At 49.5% G+C, this 9,019-nt stretch overlaps 1 protein-coding gene across 3 annotated transcripts in view; it reads left to right on the top strand.

Moving 5' to 3' along the window:
• CDH13 (cadherin 13) overlaps nt 1–9,019 on the top strand; it is a 1,400,946-nt gene that overhangs the window by 1,135,051 nt on the left and 256,876 nt on the right. The window lies entirely within an intron of this gene.

Genomic DNA, 9,019 nt, shown 5'->3' with positions numbered 1-9,019 from the left:
CCCTGGGATCATGACCTGAGCTGAAGGCAGCCGCTTCACCGACTGAGCCACCCAGGCATCCCTATAATCCATAATTTTAAAAAGAGAAGAGAAATACGGGCTAGATGACATGTATCAGGCACTAATCTTACCTCATTCAACATCTATATCAATAACTTATCAAACTCATGGATCATCCAGAGTAGGTGAGGGATAGCTAGTATCTCAGATAACTGAATAAGGTTTCCTAAAAAGCAGGGACACACGGCAATCATAAACTCATGACTTAATGTCACAGAGATGAATGTGAAGTCTTTGCCTTGAGATTCTTCAAAGCCAGTCACTTAATCAGGATGAGATCCTCTGTTAAACAGCAGTTCATGTGAAAACAATGTTGGGGTTTTAGTTGACCACAAGCTCAAAAGGAACCTTCCGTATAAATACCTGCTCAGAGAACGAATTTCCACTTTAGGAGCAGTGATTTTCCTCCCATAGCCAGCATAGGTCAGGCCACATCTTGCATATTTTGCTTTTAACACCTTGGTTTGAATAGGAAGTTGACAAATTGCAGTAAGTTCAGAGGATGGGGACTGGTAATGAAAGATAAATCAGCATACAAGTTTTCAGTTCATCAGAGGGAGATTTGGAAGAGCCAGAGCACAACTAGAGGCTTCCAGAAAATTGGTTCCAGCTCAGTGTGCACAAAATCACACCGATAGTCAGAGGTGCCCAAAAAAAGGCAGTGGACTGCCTTGTAAGGCGTGAGCTTGGGGCCCTGGAGTGTTCAGACAGAGACCGGATAACTCCCTCTTCCTACAGTTGTGCTTAGAAGGTAGACTCAGTGGCTCTGATGTCCCTTCCTCTTCAGGGCTTCCGTGAGTCTATAAGAATAGCCAAAGAGAAGTCCCAGGGGGAAACCATTTTGGTGTGCCTAAAAGTGAGGGGGGAATGTGGAGCACACAGGACAGATGGCCAAGTTCAGTCCCTTCCACCCCTGCCCTGCAGTTCCTACAAGCAGCAGTGACCGCCCTGCAGATGAAACGTTGATCCGTTCAGCAGGACCCGGCTCTCTGCTGACGTCACCCCTAGGAAAGGAGTTGCTAGAACGCAGTTCCAACATGCACAAGGGAAAGAACTTGGGCTTGGCTTATTGCTTCTCATGATTATGTCCAATAGAGGCTGTTCAGGGGCACTTCTCCATGTCACCCTGTCTCTGGAATTCAGGCTGACGGAGCAGAGCAACCACTTTCTAGAACACTGGCCATGACAGTGCAGAGGGAGAGACAGCCTGTCACATTACACACCATCTCTTAATGCTTCCACTCCAAGGGGACACACCTTCCTTGCGCTTACATTTTGTAAGCCACACCTAAATCCAACAGAGGAGGGGAGTCCAGCCCTTCCGTGGGCCAGAAGGAGACCTGGAGGCATTGTTGACAACAGAAATGACCACCACGTTCAGTGTGGCAAGATGGGAAAGGACAAGTCTGTGGGGACAGCAAATGAGGGGTAAACATCGGCCAGCTCATGAAGGTCCTTTACGCTGGATTCTAGATTTTTTACTATATCTAGCAATATATCAATTTACTTGATATCTGATGTATACCAAGTCTGGGAATGACACAATTGCTCACTTTAGAAATTGGATGTAGCAGAGATGGTATTCACTTGTTCCACAAACATCAGTGATACAAAGCAGACAAGGTCCCCATTACGTTTGGTGAAGGGAGGGAGAATCATCAATCAACCATCTAAACAGCCGATAGCATCGCAGATGGTGGTAAGTTGTAGGAAGAAAAGTAAAATGGGATAATGGTTTGAGCCTGGTGGAGAGAGAAAAGAGGCTCACAGCCACAGGAGAAGAGAGAGAAGTGAATGCATTAGAAAGCTCGCAGGAGGCAGGAGACACAGAACTGGGTCATCTTCCAGAACTGAGAGCATAAGTGAGATAAGATATGCCTAGGGCAGGAGGCTTCAGTAAGCAGTAGTTGCATTTAGTCGGAATAGCTCTTTTGAAGCATCCTGTCCCCATGGGCAGAGATGTGACATCAACCCTTTTCAGGAGAGTGGGTAAGAGACAAGCCACTCAACTGGCTTATGAAGATAGAAGTTTTCACAAGGGCTTAAATCGAGATTCAAGTCGATGGGAGCTGCCTTTTTAATTGATAAGAGTCACACAGAGGTGAAGGGAGAGGGAGCTGCCTGATGCCCGTGTGGCTGGAGCACTGGGGCCGTTCTTCAGAACCCTCCGAGCAGACCTCCCACCAGCTAACTGATGGTCTGCACATGACCTTGTGCGCCTTCCCGGGGGAACAAGAGGATGAGATTAGAAGCGCAGATGCCTCTCGCGCTCCTCTCTTTCCCTCCTACGCCCGGCAGCCAGGACCATCCACAGCTTTATCAGCTGGGGAGGCATCTAACCAACTCTGCTCACTTGCAGGGCCCTTTGGGCACTGTGAACGTGAATACCACTGGCTTGGTTCTGTGTACCCCCCAGAACCACAGATGCTGCGAGTTGAGGGCCTCCCAGGGGTCGTCTGATAACTCCCTGTCCTTCAAGGCAGGGTTCCCTCCTGAGAGCCCACGGCAAGTGACCTTCAATCCACACACTTGAGATCAGCAATGGGAGCTCTGTTCAACCACACACCTGTGTTCTTCCCCAAGACCCATGCAATGGTCCACACTGGGATTCCCATGGAATTATTCCATTTGGGTTGAAACATGAAACCATTCACATATTAGAAGGGAACGTGCCCCCATTTTAGGATACCCCCATATCAGCTTAGGTTAGCTCCTGTCCTTGTTTCTTTGTATCTTTTCTCTTTAAGTCTTAAAAAGAAGACTTAAGACTCCAGGCAAGAGAGACCCAATTCCTACAATTCATCCTTATACGGCAATTCGCCCACCATCTACACTGCCCGCAGTCCCTCTCTCCTCCTGACAGCCTCTTGTGTGTCTCTTTCCCTCGTAGCCATGGGGACCAGGATGATCCAGGATTCCAGCCATGATCCAAGTAGGACAGAAGCTAAGGGCGGGGTTGGAGGGTTCTAGCTCTTTCCCTAAAACTTGCTCCTCAGTACTGGGAAGAGATCTCACCTGTAAGTCAAGGAGCATTCCTTGCACTCGATTAACTATGAAGCCTCTTTCTGCTCAAACGTTTTATAGCTCAAAGAAGAAAAAAAGAAAATATGCTGTGCACATTTTTCTTTCTTTAAATACTGGGAAGAAATGAGGGGAAAGCTTGTCTTGTCCATGTTTTTATAAAAATATAAAGCATGTGTCCTCTGTGACAGAGCTATTTCTTTCCCTCTAAATCCAGTAGAGCCCGTGATAGAGCTTAAGCATGAGCGAATGTCACACATTCATCTTCCTGAGCCACACTGCTGTGTTTCTAAAAAGATAACACAGCTTCCGCGGGATCAGAAACCTGGAGATTTAGGGGCTGGCTGCTCATGTGTCTGTGAGGGTTGGGCCTGAAAACATGTCCATCTTTAGCTGACCCCAAGAACGCGATTTATGGCCTCTGGGGCCAGAGGCCCAGTGGCTGTTCTTCACTGAATTAATTCTTAAGAAACTGGTCCTGAAACATTGCTTGGGTGACAGATATGTGTGTATTTCTCCTGTTTGGACGTGCTCTGTGCTTGGCCATAGAGCACGTGTCCAGCGCAGACTCTGAGTTCCATTCCAGGTGTCACCTCAAACCAGTCACCGCTGTTCCCTCACGGACAATGTGGGGATGAGAACAGAGCCTCCGCGGGGTCAGGCTCACGCTCTGGGATTTAGCACCACTCCCCGACATATTGAGAGCCGTCATTGTGGTAGGCTGAACCCTAGCCACCTAAAGACATCAAGTCCTGACACCTAGAACTTGCCTTTTTTTTTTTTTTTAAAGAAGAGCCTTTGCAGATGGGATGAATTAAGGATTTTGAGAGGAGATCACCCTGGATGATGCGGGCAGGCCAGCGGCATCACAAATGTCCTTCCAAGAGACAGGCAAAGGGAGAGAACACAGAAAAACAGAGAAGGAGGGAGTATGAGGACAGCACGGGGACAGACATGCGGCCACAATGCTGTTGGAATGCCAACAGCAACCAGAAGCTGGAAGAGGCAGGGACCAGATTGTCCCCTGGAGCCTTCAGAGGGAACATGGCCCTGCCAGCACCTTGATTTCAGACTCCTGGCCTCCAGGACCAGGAGACAATACATTTCTATGGTTTCAAGCGGCTTGGCATGGACTACTTTGTTACAGCAGCCCCCGAAAACCCTGTAGTCAATGAAGATGGAGCCATGGGCATCACCGGGATAAAAGCCCCGAGGGGACGGAAGCCTGGTCACACTGTGGGCAACATATGCAAATCTCCTGGGGGTTTGCTCAGTGAGAGAACTCAGATTGCTGCCTCTCTGCGTCTCCCTTTCTGTCTCCTTCTTTCGCTGGCTCCCTCTTCCCTTCTTCTGTCCCTGATCAATTCACCGCCTGCAGATCATCCTCCAGGATGAGCTCTGATTTCTCATCCAGTTTCTGGCTGACTCCTTACTTCCAGTGCCCGCAGGGTGGGCTTCTCACTGTGCACCTTTCGGCAAAGGAGTTGCTCGAGATGTATGGATGTATGGACTGTGCAGGACTCTGCAGCCTATCTGGTGTTTCTTTTCTCTACTGAGATGGGTCTTTCGGATGGTGGTACCTGACAGTTGTGCTGGGCCATCCCTGGGGCAGCATGTGTTTATGAGCTTAAATTCAGGAGAAGCACTGAGGAGTGTGAAAGGCAGGGCTTGGCACGATGGGTGCTCCGGACTTGTAACTCAGTGCTTTTCCAACCTGGCTTGCACAGAGAGCCCCGAAATTCCCAGCTCGTCCAAATGTTGAATGTGCCCACTCTCCCAGCAGGAGCGAGAGTGAGCAAGCAGCCAGTGAATGCCGTTTTTCAGGCTGTAATACCTCTGCGTGTTCTGTATGCGGGCAGGTTGTTCTGTGGAAGGAAATGCTCTGAAGGCTTCGATGCTAAGTGGTCCTCGGGGCGTCAGGGGGGTTAGACCTCGCATGGTGGATAATGCGGGAGGAAGCAGTGGAGACCGCCCCTGCCCTGAATCCCAGCTGGGACTAGTGGAAACACTCTCAAGCCACCTTACACCAAGGGTGATCCTCAGTGTCCCACCACCCAATGCTCCTGGTGCTTTCAGAGCAGCCTCGAATGTGGTTTTTGCCTAGTGCCTGCATCACACCTAGCTTTGTGCATAAGTCTCCCTGTCCCCCTCAGTGGCATGTGGGCCAGCTCAGGGCCACGGCTGTCCTACTCATCTCAGTATCCACTGTCCTGGTGCAGCACTTGCCCCCAAGTGGCCCCAGCAGAGTGGACTGGAATTGTGCAGTGTTCCCAGCACACGGGCGTCGATCCTTCTTTCCTGGGCTGGGGCCAGCACCAACCTGTGGAATCCCATCTGACATCTGGAAAGTAGGAGACTCTGGAATTATGCAGATTAAGGAAGGGTACCTCACTCACTGATGCGGCAGCTGTGGTCTCTCCAAGCCCTGAGGTGACATGGGCTGGTGGGCTATGCAGAGAGCCTTCCAGGGAGGTCAGGTTAGACTCAGGCCATTGTCATAAATCCCTTTTACATGTCCACGAGCGGTCTCTGGGTGATCCGGTTCTTACCAGGCACCTATGGTGGTACAAGTTGTCCTGTTTCAGATCAGCTTACAAGGAGGGGCTGTGTTCAAATTACCCCGAGTCACCCAGTGCCGGGTATCGATCCTGAAATATTGTCGAAGCTTAATATTGAGGTAAAATGATGATCACCTTCCTTGTACTTGATAGTCTACCTCTATTTATACAACCTAAGATTACATTAAGAAAAAAAGAACCACTTCACACTAACCTTGCATTCATCCAAGACTTTCCTTCTACTTTTTTATCTGAGCCACGCCTCCCTCATCTTGTAATTACAATGATATTCCCTAAGAACACAGAGCCCCAGGCTGAAGATTACAGATTTTTAACTCATTTCATGCACCCAACAACCCCATCAGATGGGAACAATTATTAGCCAGGGGAGATTTGAGTTATGTACCTATTGGCCTTCTTAGCCTGGGAAGCAGATGCCTTTGGTCTCTCCCCTATTTCCAAGAAGAGAACATTCCAATCTGGAAAGGCAGCACCATTAGGAGGCTGAAATGCACACATGGGGAAAGCAGCTTAAAAACACAAATGAAGTGAGAAAATATTCGTACAGAGTGAGCCGGACATTATTGGACCGAGTCTCCATTCATTCCATAACTAAGTATTTACTGACCACCTACTGTGTGCCTGGCTCTGTGGCATTCAGTGGAAGACAAAGGTGAATCAAATGGGCTTCATTTAGTTTTATATGTGTAAGGTATTCCCCGAGTGTGCCCTGATAGTCTGGAAGAGGTGATGCAGCTTTCCAAAGTAACATTCACCCTGGAGAGAAGTGAGCATGGTGCGTGGAAATGACTCTCCAGCCCCACGTGACACCAAGTGGACATGATCATCAGGGAGAAGCTTCACCTCCCCTTCCCCAGGCTGCGAGCCCACACGTCCAGAGGGCTCCTTCTTAGATCTCAATCCGAGTGCATTTAATTTCAGATTTGTGTGACCCTGATAAAGCTCCTTCATCAAGTTTTATTCTTCATAAAAGATCCATTTCCCCAGACTCATAAAGCAACTCCTTCTAATTCAGTGTTATTTTATAAATACTTTCATTGGGAGCATCAATCACAGGCAGCTGACTTTCCAGCCATAAAACAACAGCTTGCAACATCACCATGTTACCCAATATGTATTTACTTATCAAGTTGAAGAACACATGTTTGCAAAATCAGCAACATTACAGCTCTACTAGCAATTTGCTGGCACTTTCTTCCCATTGAACACAAACTCTCAAGTCTCAGACGGGCCGTATTTCAGCATCCCGGTTCATTTTGATCTTGTAACTGCAGTAATCACCAGCCCTCCCACCCCCATGCAGACCTCCCTGAGCCCCTCAGTGATTATGCCTGTGACTCCAGGCAGGTTATTTACCTAACAGGCGCAGTTCCGGGATCAATGATCATCTGTTTTGCACCACGCCCCGGGGATGCGGGCCCTGCTTGTCCCTTGGGCACTCAGTGCAGCTCGTAGGTGCACCAGACAAGCTCTAATGGGTCAGCCCACTCTGCAGGGAGAGTTCTTGAAAATTAATTATTCCACCTACAAAATGCAATTAGAAATGCCTGAGCAATAGGAACTGTGCTGGAGAGGAATAGGAGGACCAGGCATCTTGGCTGAACCACTAACCTGCCGGATGACCCGATCGATGGATAGAGTGATTTCACCTCTATCCACCTCCACTTTCCTCTCCACTAAACAGGGCTAGTGACAACCCTCACAGAGTTGTGGGGAGGCTTATATGATGGAGCGCCCGAACGATCTATGTAATGGAGGTTAGCTCTTGTCACTGACATAGTCTTCTGTGTGTCCTCCTGCGTACCTGCTCAGCCACTGGCCAGCAGTGATCTTCAGAAGATGAACTGACCTCTCTGAGCATCTTGTTCTTCTTTAAATGAGCTAATTACCCTGGTAGGATTATCATAAGAATTCCTGGGAGGCACGTCGTAGGGCCACGTGTTCATTTTCCTCTCTGTGGAATTACTGCAAAGTCCACCTCATCAGGCCCCCTATATTTCACATGCAGGAGCAGACTACCTTTACACAGTGGTGGGTGTGTGCCCATTTTACAGGTGGGAAACGGAGGCTGTGTGAGCTCGCACATATTGCCCAGAGCACATAGCCAGGGAGTAGAGTACCAGAGTCTACATCTCTCGGGCCTCACTTATTCCCAGGCTTTTGCTTTCCAGACCCCATGCCAGCAGATTTCAGAATCCCCAAGGGTGGCTTCCCGGCAACAGGAGTATTTTTAAACCTTCCCAGGTGATTCCAATGAGCAGCCAGCATTGCCATGCAGGGACCCATGCTCTTCACTGTCATGCTGGTGTGTGACCCACTTCTGGTGGGACCTAGGTTTTCAAGGGAAAAATTAAAGTGTCTAATTAGGAAGAGGAAGAAGGCAGGTGAGGGTCCGGCAACTCAAGGCAGAGACGGGAAAGATGGCAGCTCTCTGGGGTCTAGCGTGAGCTCAGGAGCTGGGAGCCAGAAGAGAAGCATGAAGCTTGGGCAGGTCTCCCAGGGCAGGGAACCCAGAGCCTGGGGAGGCAGGAGCTGCCCCCTGAGCGGGTTTGACTTCTTGTGCTATTACGCGATGCATCTTGCCTAATACGGATGCAACTGTTGGGGGAGCCAAGAGCTCGACAAGCAGTGGCAGCTGCAGCTCTAATGACAGAAACAAGGGTCTCTGCACCATGGCTTGGCTGGCAGAAGAAGGGCTCTCTGACTGAGATGCCCGGTGCGCATGGAGCATCTCAGTGCCCCTGTACATCTCCCAGGCCTCTGGCAATCTGGCTCCTGGCTCTTGGCCAGGACGGGAGGCATCGTTTGTAGAATGAAAATCCAGTACCCCTTGTTCAACAATTACTAAGAAAATCAGGAGGTGACCGCAGAGCTTTAGCCCGGGGCCCTCCCGAGCATAGCAGCCTAGGTTACTACACAGGTCCCTGGCCCAGGAAGCTGGCCCTGCTTTTGAGCTTGCCTTAGACGCCAGATCTGGCCAGTAGGTTGCAGCCACTTCTGGCTGAAGCAAGTAAAGAAGCAGCACATGGCTCTGCAACTCTTTGTTCTCCCATATCAGGAAACCACCGGGTCCCGGCGGCGAGGCTGCAAGAAACAAGGGTCTGGATTCATAAATCACACCTGGGAAAGGGACTGCCCTTGAAGGAAGCCCCCGGGGGGTCCGAATCCGAGGGAGAAAACAACCTCATGTGTTAAACCATTGAAATGTCAAGACTGGTCTTTTGGGTCAGTCTAGCCTAGCCGAGTATAGTCCATGATCTTAAATAGCGAACCTGCTTCCCCTCTGCCCTTAAAACAGATAGAAATGATAAGGACTAGAGGCCCATTGTTCAGAATTTACCTAGAAATTCCTAAGTACC

Source organism: Halichoerus grypus, chromosome 15 (genome assembly GCF_964656455.1).
Source record: "Halichoerus grypus chromosome 15, mHalGry1.hap1.1, whole genome shotgun sequence".
In the NCBI taxonomy this organism is placed as follows: domain Eukaryota; kingdom Metazoa; phylum Chordata; class Mammalia; order Carnivora; family Phocidae; genus Halichoerus; species Halichoerus grypus.
Note: the sequence above shows the minus strand (reverse complement) of the source record. Positions and strands in the feature narration are given on the sequence as shown.